This window comes from Akebia trifoliata, chromosome 16 (assembly GCF_017979445.1).
Source record: "Akebia trifoliata isolate Shusen 1 chromosome 16, ASM1797944v1, whole genome shotgun sequence".
NCBI classification, from domain to species: domain Eukaryota; kingdom Viridiplantae; phylum Streptophyta; class Magnoliopsida; order Ranunculales; family Lardizabalaceae; genus Akebia; species Akebia trifoliata.
This window is the reverse complement of record NC_141390.1, coordinates 18,388,133-18,407,264: the sequence shown is the minus strand read 5'-3', so window position 1 is coordinate 18,407,264 and position 19,132 is coordinate 18,388,133. Positions and strand designations below refer to the sequence as shown.

The 19,132-nt window shown below is 33.5% G+C and overlaps 1 pseudogene across 1 annotated transcript; it reads right to left on the bottom strand.

The window, feature by feature from the left end:
- Window positions 1-2,916: 2,916 nt before the first annotated feature.
- LOC147382710 (putative vacuolar membrane protein YML018C) lies at window positions 2,917-12,997 on the bottom strand (annotated as a pseudogene). Its single transcript, XR_015173544.1, has 3 exons — window positions 11,941-12,997; window positions 11,411-11,827; window positions 2,917-3,626 (listed from the first exon to the last, which is right to left on the bottom strand). The product of XR_015173544.1 is annotated as a putative vacuolar membrane protein YML018C (transcript).
- Window positions 12,998-19,132: the final 6,135 nt, after the last annotated feature.

The following is a 19,132-nucleotide window of genomic DNA, read 5'->3' as shown; positions in this document are numbered from 1 at the left end:
TTGATTGACTTGTTGAAAAATACTCAAATGTCCTCAAATTCAACCCCTACCCAAAAGCCCTGCTTCTCTTTTCATAACTAATCAGCTTCCACCACTCTGAATGGTATTTTTAACCCCCAATTCAACATAAAGATTTTATCCAGATAAAATGGAAAAAACTAAATTTTCTACAATGGGTTAAAGCAAGTGAAAAACAATGAATCAAAGACAAGGTTGAATAGATTAAGGTTACTAAAAAACTAAGATCAACTCCAACCGGTCTCTGTATCTCTATATTTAGAGAGAAAGAGATCTTTGAACCCAACTCCAACCGGTCTCTTAATTTCTGACATACCCTCTAAATCACTATTCACATCTCTAGAATTGAAGACAAACCAAAAAAAAAAAAAAATAGAGATAGTCTCTATTTCACTATTTTATCTTGGACAAAATAGTAATTGTGTCCCCATCATTTTACATAAATACCATTCTCAATTCCCTTTTTCAATAAAAATATATTTTAAATATAATTTTTATCCCTTATTTATTTTTAATTATTACTATTCAACATTTTTTATTCTTTTATTAAATATTTATAAAAATATTTTAAAACTCAGATTTAAACAATTGTTCGACTAAATTCTACAAAAATTTGTAATATAAAATAAGTTTGATCGTTAATATTCAATTTTTTTTTTTTTAATATTTAAATTGGGGTGTAACAAGTAAAGTTGGGTTGCCAATAATAAGTTTATTATTTTTTATTATGTGAATAGTAAATTAGATACATGAATAGTGATTTAGAGGTTGGAATCCGTTGGAGTTCGTTTAGGTTAGAGAATCACCTCTATAATTAGAGAATATGCCAAAATAGAGACAAGATAAAGAGACCCATAAGAGCAACTCCAACCGGGCTCTATATCTTTATATTTAAATATAGAGATCTCCAAACCTAGTTCTAACCAGTCTCTAAATTCTGTCAAACCCTATAAATCACTATTTACATCTCTAGATTTTAAGATCAAGAAAAAATAAATAGAGATGATCTCTATTTCATTATTTATCTCATACAAATACCAATTGTGTCCCCATCATTTTTACATAAATGTCATTCTTGAATTCCCTTTCTCACTAAAAATATGTTTTAAATATAATTTATGTCCCTTATTTATTTGCACTTATTATTATTATTCAATATTTAAAATTATTTTTATTAAATATTTATAAAAATATCTTAAAACAAGACTTAATGAATTGTTCAATCAAATTCGACAAAAAATTGTAATAAAAAATAAGTTTGATCATGAATGTTCAGTTTTTTTTTTTTTTTTTGTAATTTTCTTTCTTTTTTTATTGATAAATTCTTCATTGACAAAATTTTGTAATAAAAAATAAGTTTGATCATAAATTTTGTATTGTAAGTTTGGTTCAAAGTTATTTTTTCACCAGGACAAAGCATTATAACTCATTCAAACGACTTCAAATGTTGTTTCCTAGTGATTAGAATCATAAAAAATACTAAATTCAACGAATAGAAATCTAAACAAAAATAATAATAATTTCTAATTATTTTCATTGGTGGGTTATATATATATGGGAAATGTTTAGAAACAGACATTTTGGCAAAACATTTTTCAAAACATGGGTTAGAGGTTTTGGAATGGGCTGATTTTTGGTGAGGATGATCTCTACGGTGAGGAGATCATCATCACCAAAAATCAGCCCAATCCAAAACTTCTAACCCCATCAAAAATGGTTTACAAAAAATGGACGGTCCACGATTTTTCAACTTGTAAATAGGGGCTAGAAGTTTTGGAATGAGCTGATTTTTGGTGAGAATGATCTCCTCACCATAGAGATCATCTTCACCAAAAATCAGCCCATTCCAAAACCTCTAACCCATGTTTTGAAAAATGTTTTGCCAAAATGTTTGTTGCTGAACGGGACCGATATATATATTAAATTGGGGTGTAACAAGTAAAGGTGGGTTGCCAATAGTAAACTTTATTATTAATTTTTCATATTTAACTTGGGGTGTAATAAGTGAAGGTGGGTTGCCAATAACAATTTTATTATTTTTAATTATGTGAATAGTGAATTAGAGACATGAATAATGATTTAGAGGTTGGAAACCCACCCTAGGAGTTCGTTTTTGTTCGGAGGAGAGCATCTTCTCTATAATGAGAGAAGATGCAAATATAGTAACAAAAAGTAGAGATCTGTGGTGGAGTTGCTTTGGTTTTGGGAAGAACAATAAAGCAGGATTTTTGGGTAAGGAACACAGTGAATTTATTTTTCTATTCAATGATATTTTTACGAAGAGTTCAATGCAAAGTTCAAAATGATGATCTGAAGAAAAGTTTGAGTAGATTACAAAAAGATAATATAGAGATTTAAGAGCTAGAAGATGATTTTAGGAAGAAAAATCATGAGGTTTTGACTAGAAGTTCAAGATGAGAACATTAGGGTATTTTTCTCTTAGTCTATTAAGCAGACTGAGGTCAAGAGAGGCATGTAATCAATTTCAAAATATGGGGGGTTATCTCTAATGTTCCCAAAAAAGTGTGTGTAAGTGTGTGTGTGTGTGTTTGTGTGTGGGTGGGGGTAGTTTAATGTCTAGATCACCCAAAAATCAAGAAAGAGGGACCTTTTTCCAAGAGGTATAACCAACCCATATAGTTAGGGTTGGGATTGGTACTCATAAAAAGTGAACTCACATGTTCACACACAATCACGATCGTGTATATGTGAGATCCAATGGTTGAGATTTGTTTTAGAAATCCATAATGTATTCTTGAGATACATCTTTTATCCCGATTGTTGGGTCTCACGTATACATGGTCACGATTGTGAGTGAACATATGATTTCACTTTCATAAGTCTACGGATCCCAACCCGTATAGCTATAGCATATTAGTATGGTAATAATCACAAACCTAAAATAATTGGAGGTCTTTCTTTTGGTCAAATAAACAAAAAGGACACAAACTAGTTCAAAAGTTGAAACCATACCGATCAATAACCAATCTTATCCCGAACTATCCTTGAAATAGATTAGATTTAAACTTGGCCTTGAAAATTTGATGTTTCTAAATAGGCCTTTACATTCCAACCCATCCAAAGAAGACTATATAACAACCTATCCAGAATGATCTCAAAACATGCATAACCCGACGTAAAGAGCCAAGAAGGCACTGTAATTGGACTGAAGGAAATATGTATACATTTATCGGAATTTCTAAAAATTGTACAGACCTCTACATTAAATATTTCGAGCGAGGGAATTGAACCATTGATTCACCATCCGAGGGAATCAAAATTATTGGTATACTAAGAGATGGGAGCCACATCTCTACCGATTGGTAAGTTTTGATCTTCATCGGCCATAATAACATTTTCTACTTCTTTGTCACAACCTATATCCTTTGCACCACAACAAGCATCTGAGGGTATGTTGATGCCAGCAAAACCAATCATGACAGCTGCGGCTCCGAGATAATCCATGAGATGAGGGGCATTGCCTGTTAGTGAATCCACAACGGCTGCCAAGGGGACCTGAATTGTGAGACCAGCTGTAGCCACAGTGGTTGTCGTTAGAAGAACAGCCTTTGCCCACAAGTAGTCACTCAGCACATTATCAAGAAGACCTGTAGACAATGACCCATAGAAATAGAGAAGTTATGTCTGTGACAACTTAAAATCTTCTCAATGAAAGGAAACAAAAATCCCTTAATTTCAAAGAAAAACAATTGAAGGAAAATTAAGAAGAATATCAAGGATATTTTCGTGACGCACGAGATAATGACACGTGGCACCAAAGTTCCGACTCAAAATACCTTGACACTGAATCTGAGGTGTAGGTGCACCAACGTCCAACAGGCAAATATGTTTTACCTCGGATCTCAGCAGAATAATTCTGCCTCGGATTTCAAATGATAATTCAGACTCGGAAAGCGGGTAAGAATCCCCGTGAATTGGGTGAACGATTAAAGACCCAAATCCCAAGAAATCAGGGATTTGAGATAAGATGAGATACGATCTAGTCTGAAGTATCAGGGATCGTCCTAGATCAAAGGGAGACATCCCTAAATTAAGGAATGTACATGGACACATTCTAAATTGGGTACATTCTAATTCAGGCCTCAATCCCTAATAAGGACTATTCAGCATAACAATCAGGGGATTTAGGGTTTAACTCCTATAAATACATGGGGATAGGCACTATAAAGGTATGTACTCTTTTATAGACAAAAACTCTGCCTAGGCGTCGGAGGGGTTGTGTTGCAGGCATACCGAGAGCTCAAAGGTCGTAGATCTAAAGTAGCAAAGGAGAATCTCAAGGTAGTGTAAGAAATTGCATCTACAATTTGGCACCATCCGTGGAAAACTTACAAAGAGAAGTGACTATCATAGTGAGGACAAGGCAAAAAGGGAATAGGAATGAAGGAGCTGCACCCTAATCCCCCGCCTCCCCTCAAGATCCTGTGCAGGGCATGCATCAACTGCTTGTGCAAGTGAGGGCGGAAATGTGGGCAGGACTAGGGCGGCAGGATGCAGAAATACAAACTCTGAGGAGGGAAAACGAAGAATTGCATCAACAGGAGTTTTATATATAAAAACTCAGCCAATTTTTATACTAAATCTGACTTGGGTGTTGAAGGGGCTGTGTTGCTGGCACGCCAAGAGCTCAAAGGTTACAAATCTAAAGTAGCGAAGGAGAATCTCAAGGTAGAGCAAAAAATTGCATCTACAAAATCCATTATCTGAAAAAAAAATATTCCTCACTTCAGCATGGTAAACAGAGGTAACGGAATGTTTATCTAACATTAAGATCTTATTTACGCAATCCAACGCTGTCTTGTGGGTATGGTGGGGTTAAAAAAAAAAAGCCATAACAAATCACTCTATGATTCTAACACGAGTTGGGAGCTTTCTGGGTGTTAAATAGCTAATGCTAACAGATATCCTAGTAAGGAGATCAACAACCGTAATAAGGTAGGTGGGTTAATTGGCTTTACGCTACAAAATGGAAGTTCCTTAATCTGTAGTACACTGAACAAGGATCAAAGATAAGTGAAACACATTCATGGCCGCTAAATTTGTAAATGATCTAGATGGAGACTGGGCTTACTCTGAAAAGAATTGCTTGAGCCTTGAAGTTCTATAAATAAATTATGAGTTGGCAGCACCGTGCCTCTCAAGAGAGAGAGAGAGAGAGAGAGAGCACTTTGGCATTTACTTCCTTTTGCTGTTTGTTGGGGCTTGCGGAAGGATAGGAACGACAATCTTTTTTCGAAGAAGCAGAGTATGAAATAATCATCACAATTTTGGAAATTGTATTCTTTTGTTGCAAGCTTTTCAAGGAGTCAGGAGGGAATAATTTTTTAATATTTGTTCTTTAGATGGGATGCAGTTTGCAAGCCTAAGGGATAATTAGTATCATTGTTGGACCTTTTTGTATTTTGATGGTCTCGTCCATCGGGTTTATTTCTACGAAATAATATACTTCATACCTATCAAGAAAGTTCTATGATTAAATAATTGATCAATCCACTTTACTGAATGATATCCAAAAGTTCCCTCATATCCAGCATAATCTTGGCCCATTGACCCATACATATTAGTAAACATATTAGATATTTAATAAAAATTAGAATGTCAAAAGAACCATAATGACAAAGACGAGTACATTTTTCTGTCTTGGAGTGTGAGCTAAAGCAGGAACAACCATAGTGACAAAGATAGGTTTGTCAATAATTCAGCAAAAGAAAAAAATTGAGGAAAAAAAAACTGGCAAAAGTCGGCAAAACTAAAACTAATTTTTTAATTCATTACAGAAAATGTATATTTCATAAATTAAGCCTAATATAAATATAAAAAAATTCAACCATAAAAAAATTTCACATTATAAAAATAAAAATATTAAACGCAACATCAAACAAAATTTCACCATTAAATAATATAAAAATGTATTTCTCAAAACTTCACGAAAAAGTGGTGAATTCATACCAACCCTACTATGATAGGGCTATATAGGGTAAAGTCAGGGTTGAGGTGCGGGTGGTGGTGGGGGTGGGGGTGGGGGTCTTCAGCTCAACCATATGCTGGACTAGAAACTAAAAACTCCGGAAGACCAAACTCGGGCGAGACAGTTAACCTACTTGTGATATCTTCTCTATACATTACACAGTGTTATGCAAAGATCCTGACCACAGCTATTGAATCATGGGTATTGACCATTGTTTAAAGCTCTATCACATTGCTTATTCAAGAATAGTAAAACATTCAATCCCTGTGAAGATAGGTATCCATGTAAATCTGCAGCACAATTTACCAAGTTACCATGCACAACATGGTATCCATTTGATCCTCTAACAAAAGATAAAGGGCTTATGATAGTTGTGCCAACAATAAACATAAAACTAAGGAAATTACTTGGGAGGAAAAAGCAAAAGCAAATTTACAATTTTAGTAAAACAGAGTTCTTTTTAGGATTCATAGTAATGTTAAATATACGCATATCTATATATAAAAAAGTAAAGTTAATAATATTATTTTAGGAGTTTTAATTAGTTTCAGAAACTTAAATTTTTATTAGATTCCCTATGGTAAGCTTATTATTTAAAGAGTCTTATGTAACTAAATGGTCAAAGTTTTAGTGTTCAGTAGAGTTCCTGAGTTCTGACATCTGTTTTCAAGTAGGATTAGAATAGAAAAAGGAGAGAACAAGGTTGTTGTAAAGACGTCTATGAACATGTTCTGAAGTTATTTGGCTTCTCTGAAAGCTACATCCATAGGATTTTCAGCAATCCAGGAAAAGATTAAAGATTGGTACTGATTCTAGTCCTTGGACCTCTTTAACAGTTTGATTTACCTCAAATCATTCCCTCCATTTTCTTCCTTTGTTCAAGTCCATTATTTTCAGATATAAGAAATCACAATTCCAATCACCCTTTTAGATGCTAAGATCAATCTTTAAGGTTCTAAATCAATCCTTGTAATTAGTAGCAAACCCCAACTCGTTTTCCTTTTTTATTAAAGCCCTAAAACCTGTTCTACCAACCCAAAGCCTATGTAGATTTTTGGACATGGCTTTTAAAGGGTTTGTTTTTCCCTATATTTTAACCCATCTAAAAAAAATTCCAGAAGTCATTACTTAACCTAGACATAATTAGTTTAAGCCCACCCCATTCCCACCCAAATCCCAGTGCAACTTTACTTACACTATTATCAAGGGCTACAGGAGGCTCAGGGAGGAATCAGATGCACTTTAGACAAGGGTTTCTTACTCCAGGGAGGTATTCAAAATGGGGGTGGGGAAAGTAATTTACCATCTATATCTTTTGGGTTGGGGCCTTGGGGTTTTAAGAGAGGTTTCCAATGTTCTCCATGATTTTAGGAATAAAATCACCAATTATGTAGGTAGAGAGGACAATCAAACTTTGGGTGGAAATGGTGTAGGAGAAGCCATTGAAGAACATTTTCTATTCCATCTTGGTTTTCACAAATGGTAATAGAGCTTGGGTGAGGGATTGCTTGAAATTGGCCAGTTGTGCACTATTAGATTTGAAATTCAAAAGGAACTTTGGTGGACTTGGGCAAGTTTCTAAATGTAAGAGTGTAAGATGTTGAGTAGGATGAGGTTTTTTCTCGATTAAGTTCTACCATAAAATATAACATACATTTGGGGAAGGACAACATTTCCGCAAAGGACTTCGGAAGGCTCAAGTGTTGACCACATTCGTTTTCTTCACGTGGAGACAATGCTAGGGATAATGGTTTTCTCTCCAGGTACACCAGCCTAGCGATTGAAATGTGTTTCTAAAAAATTTTGAGTTGTAAGGCTCGCACCCATGACCAAGATTATCCCTAAGTTGCCACCCATTTGCAATAGTTACATGCATTGTTCAAAGTACTATTCCCTTTCGGAATGTTTCGGAGGAACAATGGTTCTAGATGAGAATGAAATGAAAAATCGATTGCAAAACATTAATGTTTACGGAACATTCTGATGCAGGACAATGAGGGGAGAAGAAAATATGGGGGTTTAGGAAAATATGGTTGGGGATTGGGTTAAGGATTAAGGATTTGAGATTGAGTTTACGAGTTGGGTTAGGATAGGGTAAATCTAAAAGGTACAATGAAAATTTTATTTCAATTATTGTAGGATAGAGATGGTAAAGGTTAAGGTTCATAGGATAAGGAAAGGATTAAGGGTTCAAATTTGGAAAAAAAATTAATGAAATAAGAGTTAAATAAAATGGGAAGGATTAAGGGTTGAAGCTTGTAGGTTTCAAGAATCAAGAATCAAGAATCAAGAAAGGGGTTTCAACAATAAAAAATCAATGAAGTTAAGAGAAAATAATCAAAAAAGAAAAAAATAAAGATTAAAAGAAAAAAAGAGAAGAGATGGAAAGATAGAACTTTGAATCATACCAAGAGTTTCTTGGAATCACATAAAGTATGGTGGAAAACTCACTTCACTCATGAAAGAAACTAATTCCTTATTCATCAAAATCTTCGTTGTTAAAAAAAGCCCTAATACAATCTATATAAAGAAAATAAACCAAGAATCCTAGTCAAACTAAAATACCAAATAAATAACCTTATTTTCGTAGCTCTCTCTCTCCTAATTTTCAAACCCTAATAAACTTAAATATAAGACAAACTAAAGTTACTAAACTACCCCTAAATATTATACTAAGACCGGGGCAATAAAACATTTACATAAACAAAAAAAAAATATAATTAAAACCCTAAAACAAAAATCTAAATAAAAACTAAAATGTACTCTTCAAGATTTGATGTCCCCATCAATTCTCCTCAGCTGGGAAGATTTTGCCACTGGCGAAATAAAATTGTAGAAATTATCCAACAAATGAAGTCCTTATAATCCACATGTAATCTGATCCTGACTTACTTCTTAACCAATGCACCCTCCACGCTCCAATATATATCATCAAACCAAGTAAAAATCCGTTGACCTTTCATTTCTGACAAGAACTGAAGCTGGAACTCTAAAATGCTCCATGTATAATGTAACTCGTTGATTTATCCCACATATCATCTACCTTTTCTTTTACGTGGGACAAAGTGAGTGTTTAAATCAAAGGATGTAGTGGCTTCACAATTTCATGTATCAATTGTTCAGATTCTTCTTCAAGAACCAATAATAATGTCTTACTCTCACTTAGATCGGACTTATAAATTTCTTCATTACTCACCTTGAGTTTAGGTGTATGGATTTTCATCACATCTGCTTCATTATCTATGTTTGAATACTCTGATTTAAAGTATCCAAAATGATTGCATTTGGTGCACAAGGTTTGTTGTCTGAACACATAACATGGATCACTTAATTGCCTATTTCTTCGTTTTCCTTTATAATACGATCACGGACAATGCAAAAATATGCCCAAGAGTGACGCGTTCGACGTAGTTTTGACTTCAAATTTTTTACCTCTTCTGAGAACATCATTGAGTCCATCTCCCATCAGCACAATCTGCTAATTTTATTTTTTGCCTTGACCTAGGCTCTGATACTAAATTTGATACAAGATTATGAGGGGTGTTAAGAAAATATGGGTGTTTAGGAAAATTTGGTTGGGGATTGGGTTAAGGATTAAGGATTTGAGATTGGATTTACGATTTGAGTTAGGATAGGGTAAACCCAAAAGATAAAATGAAAATTTTATTTCAATTATTGTAAGATAAAGAAGGGTTAAATGTTAAGGTTCATAGGGTAAGGAAAGGATTAAGGGTTAATATTTAGAAAAGAGATTAAGGAAATAAGGGTTAAAGAAAATGGGAAAGGATTAAGGGTTGGTTTGTAGGTTTCAAGAATCAAGAATCGAGAATCAAGAAAAGGTTTCAAAAATCAAGAATCAAGAATCAAAAATTAAGAATTCAAAAATCAAGAAAGTTAAGAGACAATAATCAAAAAAGAAAAAAAAAATTAAAGATTAAAAGAAAAAAGAGAAGGGCTAGAAAAAGTAGAACCTTGGAATCACACTAAGGATTTCTTCAAATCACACAAAAAATGGTGGAGAACTCACTTCACTCCATGAAAGAAACTCATTATTTATTCATCAAAATCTTCGTTGTTAAAAAAAAATCCTAATACAATATATATAAAGAAAATAAATAAAGAATCCTAGTCAAACTAAAATATCAAAAAAATAACTTATTTTCGTAACTTTCTCTCTCCTAATTTTCAAACCCCAATAAACTTAAATATAAGACAAACTACAAGTTACTAAACTACCTCTAACTATTATACTAAGACCATGAACAATAAAACATTAAAATAAGCCCAAAAATATATAATTAAAATCTTAAAATAAAAATTTAAATAAAAACTAAAATCTACTCTTCAAGATTTGATGTCCCTATCAATTTCAGTCGAGACAATCCCAATTTCCCTCCTAACCAAAACACTACCTCAAGATAAGATTTTAAAACTTGGTTATAGATGAATTCATTTCCCATATTCAAGGATAGATCCCTTAGTGTATGTTATTTGGAAATGATATTGTGGTGATTGATCATACTAAAGGGAGAATAAATTCAATACCAAAACTAAGAAAGGAAAGGGGTATCGGACTCAAGGCGAGCACTCATAAAAAGAGTATGTTTGTTAACCCGGCCCAATAACTCTTGAAAGCCAAACGTCAAACAAGTGCTGGAAGTTTGGCTACGAGTAAAGGAGTGAGTGGAAGGTTGTAGATCAAATAAAATTCCTTCTCTTGCAGTAGTGGTTGGGGAGGAAAGTGAGTTCTAGTGACATTCCTTTGCTCAATCTATCTTTTCAGAATCGGCTTTGGAAAGAAATAATACCATTTCAAGCTAGGTTTCTCTACAACCTACCAACCTACAACTCTACCTGCCGCCACACCAACCCTAAGGATATTTTTGTGCCTTTAAGGGTTTTAAGATAAATAAAACCAACACAACATAGATAGGATCACATTCGAGGGACATCTATAAGTGACAATTATTTTTACATATCTCGTATGCCATTTATTTTACAAGATCCAATAGCATTTGACAGTGTTGTAGAAAACATCGAAGAAATAGACAGCATCCTAGTGGTTGTGTAAAAATAGTTGCAAGTTTTATATATAATGCAAATTTCGCAAGGATGCTAATAGGAGTAAATGCTTTTAATCCTACAAGAAAAGAGCAACATACCAATAGTTATTTGCTCAAGAAATCAAGAGCTAGAATTAGAACAAAACTTACAAATGAAAAGTATACTATGGAAACAATCCATCCTTGGAAATTTCACTTAGGAAGATTTTACACCATTTCTAGACACCTAGTAGATATACTAAAAGAAAAGCAATTAATCCATATAACTCAAAAGTGATTTCTAGTAGGAATAAGATTGAAAAAAAACTGTGAAGATCATATGATAGGATTTAATACGAACCTTTACCCACAATTAAACCGATCTGCTTCCAGGTGAGTACATGAAAAGGCTCCAACTTCGTAAAATTCAGAAAAAGGGCAACAGGTAGAAAAATCAAGAGGTTGAACAACCCTAGAAATCCAAGGAATTGTGCCATACTAGCACGACCACCTTTATCATCATCATCTGGAATCTTTTTCCGAATAAGGGTAATATACACAGCATATAACCCTGCCGAAACAAGAGCTAGAATATCTCCAAGAAGCGGCTTTGTAGCATCACCTAAACCCGACTTTGAATCACCCAAACTGACTATTATTGTCCTCCCATGCAGAGAAGAACACTGATAAGCTTAACCCATGTGAACTTCTCCCCCAAAAAAACTAGAGATACCAAAAAGGTGAAAAGGCTAGATGCACTGCTTAAGATGGTATTCGACTGCACGAAGGGAGGAACACTCATTAGTAGACCAAAAGAGAAAAAATGCAATAGAAGCCAAAGTGATGCACATAATCTAATAAAGAAAATGATGAGATTCCAAAGATGCTTACCGTCACACTAGTATACTTCAGAGATAGATTGAACGTGAGTTGTGCAAGAAACCAGAAAGGGCATATTAATAAGCTAACCTTTGCCATTCTGGTACGTGTCCAACGCCCTTTTTCATCTAGTTGTACATCAGAATCCTCAGTTAGTGCCACCCTACCAGTTTCACAAGGCAATGCTGTTTCCGACTCGTAAAATTCAAAATCCAATTTTTTATTTATTTCTCCGCATTCAACAGACCCAGATGGCTCCAAATCATCCTCTCTTGTACTTAAATTGCTATTCCCAAGAAGAACCACATCTTCCGAATCTCCTAATTTTTGTAAATGGGAATCATTCTTATTGCGCCAAAACCATAATTTCCCAAATGAATCCTCCAAATGGCGTCCAATTTCAACTATAGGGATATAAATCACAAACAAGGAATTGCAGATGTAGGTGATGAGAAAAGGAGAAACCCTGAATCAACAACGGATTGAACGACGAAACTAGCAGCGATCCAGATTGTTGCAACAGCAACTATGTATATCAAACCTAAACCCCATCTCCAAACTTGACTACCCATATCTTTCAAACTAAATGTTGAATCAAATTTTCCCCAAAAACGTTACAATTTATGAAAATTCTCTGATTCTATAAGTAGGAATATAGAGATCACATAAAAAAAATCTCTCATGCCAAATATTGGGTTCAAAGTGCAGCAAAAAACTCTACAAATTACGAAAATTCTCTGATTATATAAATACTCACATATAGATCACATCATAAATCATCTAAAACAAAGAAACCCCAGAGTTCTGAATAAAAAACGAACACGAAGTTACTTAATGAAAGACGGAGAGAGGTACCCACATGAATTAGAAACACGGCTGAGATGAGGTTTGTTCGTCTCCTTTGGGGATCTCTCTTTGGGTATTAGCTACAAATCCTCAAAAACATAGAAGAATCAAAAATTGGGATATCGAAAAAAGAGAAGCAGAACAGAGGAAGGATTCTGGTTGTTAATTTTACGAGGGTTTTACTCGTAACGAGAAGGATTCTGATTGTTAATTTGCGATAATTGTCCCTATATTTTTTGAGAGGTGATATTGGCACTCCAACTCTTACCTATTACACCTCAATTTCTTAAATTATTTAAGACATCCCAATTAAGGGAGCGGTTCGACAGCCCTAAAGTTTGCCAAGTTTGGTGCCAAACATTTTTTTGTAAATCAGCTCATTTTAAAACTTCTAATCCTAGTTTACAAGTTGAAGAATTGTGGATCGTCCAATTTTTGTAAATCACTTTTGATGGGGTTAGAAGTTTTGGAATAGGCTGATTTTTTGTGAGGATGATCTCCTCATCATAGAGATCATCCTCACAAAAAAATCAGCTCATTCCAAAGCTTCTAACCCATATTTTGAAAAATGTTTGGCACAAAACTTGGCAAACTTTAGGGCTGTTGAACCCCCCCCCCCCCCCCCCCCTGAGGAGATCATTCTCACAAAAAATCAGCTCATTCCAAAGCTTCTAACCCATATTTTGAAAAATGTTTGGCACAAAACTTAGCAAACTTTAGGGCTGCTGACCCCCCCCCCCCCCCCCCCCCCCCCAAGATTAAAAAACACACTCTTCGAACTTTACGAAGGATTAGCTCAAATCATAATATCACCATTATAAAACATTATAACATTTATTTAAACCATTTTCAATATTTCTTTGCAATTATCATTAGGCTCATATAAAATCCTAAACTCAAAAAATAAAAATCTAGCAAATTTTTTTTTTTAAATGAGAGAGTTTTATTGGCACCCCAACTTTTACTTATTCTCAATTATTTACTAAATTTTTTTGGGGTGAATTACCATTCATGTGCTGAATATGACGAAATTCTAAGTCTCGTACACTGTTCATATTAATTCCATAAGCATGCATGAATTATTTTTCAATGAATTCGTTGGTAGGTATTTTTAATTTGAAGCGACAAACTCCCTGATAAATTACCAATGAATTCGCCATTAAAAAATAATGATATATTTGTCTTTAAATTTACTTGCGAATTCATTACTTTAATACTAGAGAATTCATCACTTTAAATTAAAAATACCTACCAACAAACTTGATGGAAAATGATCGTGCATGTGTTTTAGAATTAATATGAATAGTTTATCGGTTTCAAAAATTCATCAAAAATTTTGCTTGTTTAGGGAAATATCTTATTTTTTTAATTGGGGTGTAACAAGTAAAAGCTGAGGTGCCAATGACAACTTTCTCTCACTCCCTCTTTCTAGGAAATTACTTAATGGGCATGCAGTGAGGACAATTTACTAAATGCACCATGACTTTTGGGTTGTAGCTTAACAACTAAGTTACAAAAAATTTCTTTCTTAAGAGCAACTCCAAGCTACATCTCTAAATTTTTTTTTTCCAAATTGACATTTTCTCTAAGTTTAGAAAAGATGCTCACCTACAAACCAATTTGAATTCCAACCAATCCCTTCTTTAAAATACTATTCATTCACTTCAAAAAAATTGAAAGGAATGTCAAAAAATAAAACAACAAACAAAACAGAACAAACACCAAACACAAAGATTTACCTAGTTTGTAGTGTGCCTACATCCACGGATCAAATAAAAAATTCAATCACTATCTTCTTTCGAGTTTTACAACCCCAGATAACTCTAGCAAAAATAGGAGTAAATAAGACGTGTCCATCTCTCCAAAAATAGAAATCCTCAAAACTAGAAAACCCTTATGAAAATATTATATAATTACCCTTTTAAAAGACAAAAAATTTGATCTTGGGCCTTCGCTCTCGAGCCCATTGGCAAGGGTGCGCTCCCCCTGTACCTCTAGCTTAACATCCCCCCAACAACATACAAGACATTTACACAACAAAAAGAAGGGGGGAAAATGATATTTAAAACATGTTCTATGAAAAGAGAAGATCAAAAATGACATTAACAATAAAAAAGGGATGAAATGAGTATTTAAAAAGCATGAATAATATTTTAAAGAGGTCTTTTTAAAATTTCTCAAGATCTCTATATTTAGAGACGTTAAGAGTGATTTAGAGGGGTGATTTCTCTAAAATAGGGATCGGTTGGAGTTAGATTCAGGCATCTCTATCTCTAAATTTAGAGTTGTAGCGATTGATTGGAGTTGCTCTAATGCACTTCACCCCATCCACATAAAATGTCAAATTTGAATAGATGAGATCGACCATTTAAATTCTCAAATTGATGATTTATAATTGTTGATCTTGACAATTTTAAAAGCCCAATCTCAACATTTAGATCAAAGGTTAATCTTGATGATTTGAATTATCGATCTCACTGATTTAATCACCGATCACACCTATTGAAAGGGGCATTAAGAAAAGATAGTTAACTAATTGTGCTATCAAGTTGCTTCCTAAAAGTTAATGGATATTTACAAAGAAATCCCTTCATCATGGTTCAATCAGTAATTTTCAATTTTTTTTTTTTGAGTAAAATAGTAATACACCTTGAGAAAATGGTGATATTACGTTAATTTATCCACTAGAAATGCAAAATGTAAAAAATAAAAAATAAAAAATAAAAAATTAAAACATTAAATAAAAAAAATTAAAGTTAAATTAAAAAATTAAAAAACAACGTTGGCTTTCGGTTAAGGAGCTAAACCTAATCTTGCATCTTATAGGGGATAAATCTAATAAAACCAATTTTGTAAGGGGTATTACTAAATTACCTTTGTTTTTATTTTATAGATATGTATGAAACACATTTTATGATAAAATTAATGGATTCAACACATGAAATCTTATTAAAGATTCTAGTTGCAAATGCCCCACCATGAGTCATGAGCTTCCTGTCTTGGATTTGTCAAGAGATCGGACAACCCTTGACAATTCGACACCTTCGAGGGCTAGATTTCTTCTTTTTTATAGAGTCAGCTCTACTTCCAGAAGCCGGCTTTTAGAAAAAGTAGAAGCCCAAAGCTTGAAAAGTCACATCCAACGAAACTTGTTCGTTACAGAAGCACATAAGCCAGAAATTGATGTTCATTTGATAGTTTTTTATTGTTTGATTATGATAAAATGACTAGAATACTCTTAATGTTGATAATGCACCAAAATTTAGCATAATACATTAATAAATATTCAATTACACTAAATATATTATATTAAAAAAATTATAAAAATAATTATTTTCAATTTAAATAAATTTATACATTTTATAATTTTATCGAAATTTCGACAGCATATACTTTTTAAAATGAACATATGATAAAGAAAATATCTACATAATACACAATCCAACATTCACATACAAATGAAGGGTGTTTTGGTAATAAAGTAGTGATGATTAATTACTTAATCTTTATAGTAAAAATGAATGGTATTTTGATCATTTCTTTTTATTTTTTAAGATTAAGTTTGGTTCAAAATTTGATTAAAGATGAAGGGTATTTTGGTAATTCCATTTTATTTTTTAAGGTTAAGTTTGGTTGGAAATTTGATTTAAGATGAAGGGTATTTTGATAAAAATGAAAGGTATTTTGATAATTCTCTTTTGTTTTTTAAGGTTAAGTTTGGTTGAAAATTTGATTAAAGATAAAAGGTATTTTGGTAATTCTTTTTTATTTTTATGGTTAAGTTTGGTTGAAAATTTGATTAAAGATGAAGGGTATTTTAGTAATCTCATTTCATTTTTTAAGGTTAAATTTGGTTGGAAATTTGATTAAAGATGAAGGGTATTTTGGTAACTACACTTGAGTCATTTTACATTTTTGACTTCCCGCAAAAACCATTTGAAGAAGCCCCTCTTAAATGACTTTTTTTAGGGGTTACTTTTGGGCTTCAATTAAAATCCATGGGAGTCAAAAAAGTTCAAACAAACATCATTTATCTGGTTTTTTTTAGCTTAAAAGCAGAAAAAAAATAAAAAAAGTTGGCTCTTGAAGCCCAAAAGAAGCCCAAAAGGGCCTAAGTAATGAAAGAAAACATGGAAAAGCTTAAGAAGAAATTGATTGCGGTATGATTTTTTGATTTCAGCAGATTCAGTTGGTCGTTCTAGGGGACTTACACTGATGTGGACAACACCATCTCCAATTCAACTAATCAACACATAAAAAAGAATGATTGAAGTTTTGATTTTCCATCCATCTGGACTATCCATTTTTCGTCTTTCATGCATCTTTGGAAAACCAAACACAACTAAAAGAGCAAAACAATTGCAGGAGCTTAGCATAATAAAAGGGAGGCATCCCACCACTTCAAAGCCATATGCAAGCTTTCAGAGACAAGGATGATTGTGGCTTTTTAAACCTGGGCTTCAAAGGGCCAACTTTTACTTGGTATAATAAAAGAGAGGAACCTCATAGAATATGGGAAAGAATTGACAGAAGCTCTTACAAATTCTGAATAGGTTCATTTGTTTGGTGAATTTTGCCTTCTGAACTTGCTAATGGTAGGATCTGACCATAGGCCTATTTTACTTGATACCACATCTTTTGGGTGTAGAACATGCTTTTTCAAATTTCATGTCATGTGGCTTCGACATAGTACTTTTCAAGATATAGTGGCTGAAAGCTGGAGAAACTCCTACCATGGATCACCAATGTACAAGCTCTACCAGAAAACTAAAGAGCTATAAGAAGGATCTACAGAAGTGGAACAAGGAAGTTTTTGGTCATGTACAAACTAAAATAAAAAAGACTTATGCCTCCATTTTAGAACTCCAAGTTGTTGAGGAGAATAGTCAGAATGAAGCTAAATTGAATAAAGCAATTAGGCAATATGAAGAACTCTTAAAAAGAGTAGAATCTTTTGGAAGAAAAAATCTCGAATTCAATGGTTGAAGGATGGTGACAGTTTTCTTCCATGCTTCAACCATCACAAGAAGACAAAGAAATTGTGTGGACTGACTGAAAAAAAATTAATGGAGATTGGACCTATGATCATATTACCATCAAAGAAGAGATGCTTTCTTTTTTTCGGAAGCTTTACACAACCTCAAATCCTATTCCAAGAACCTTTATCCAGCTCATTTAACCTAAAGTCACATCTGATATGATTTCCAAGTTAAACATCCCGATCTCTGAAGAAGAAGTGAGGATAGCAGCATTTCAACTTGGAGCGCTCAAGGCCCCAGGCCTGGATGGTATGTCAGGCATTTTTATCAGAAATGTTGGCATACCATAGGTGAGAAATTAACTTTTGCTATTATCCATTTCTTTTCTTCTGGGCATATGCTTATACATGCAAATCACACGAATCTAGTGCTTATTTCAAAGATTTCTTATCTGGAATCAGTAGACCAATTCAAACCCATAGGCCTTTGTAACTTCAGTTAAAAAATTATTGCCACGGTAATTGGTTGTGAAATATCTTGGATAACATCATAGACGAAGCCCAAAGTGTTTTTCATTCCAAGTAGGCAAATAACTAATAACATTCGCATAGATCATGAGATCATGCACTATCTAAGAAGAAAAAAAGAAGGGAAAACATGGTTTCTTTTTTTTGGCAATAAAATTAGATATGCAAAAAAGCATATGATAGACTCGAATAACTATTTATTAAAACCATGTTTTTAAGCTTCGGTTTTCCAGACTTTTGGGTAAGAATTATAATGGAATGCATAACTATAGTTTCTTACTCCATAATCATTAATGGTGAGCCAAAGGGCTTTTTCAAACCATGTATAGGGTTTTGCCAAGGCGATCCTCTGTCACCCTACTTGTTTATATTGTGTACTGAAGGTCTTTCAAGTTTACTCGATATGGTGTGCAATACAGGAACTGTCTCAGACATACATCTTAGTCCTAGATGCCCAAGGATTACCCACTTACATTTTTGCAGATGATGCATACCTCTTCAACAAAGCTACCTTTGATGAAGCTGCAATGATTCGCAAGATTCTTATACGCTACTATGAGGCATCTGGACAAACAATAAATTATAACAAATCAAGCTTAAGATTCAGCGCAAATACTCCAATCGTTCTTCAACAATCTATTTCAGAACTATTGGGCATTCAGAAGAATAACAAGGATGAAAAAAACATTGGAGTTGGGATTGAATGTGGTGGAAACAAGAATGAAAATTTTAAGTCTCTCAAGGATCAGGTTTTCCAACTGATTATTATTAGGTTATGCCTTCTATTCTTGTATATGGAGATTGTCGTGGATTCAAACCGGATCTTTTAATGATCCGTTAACGACCCATTTA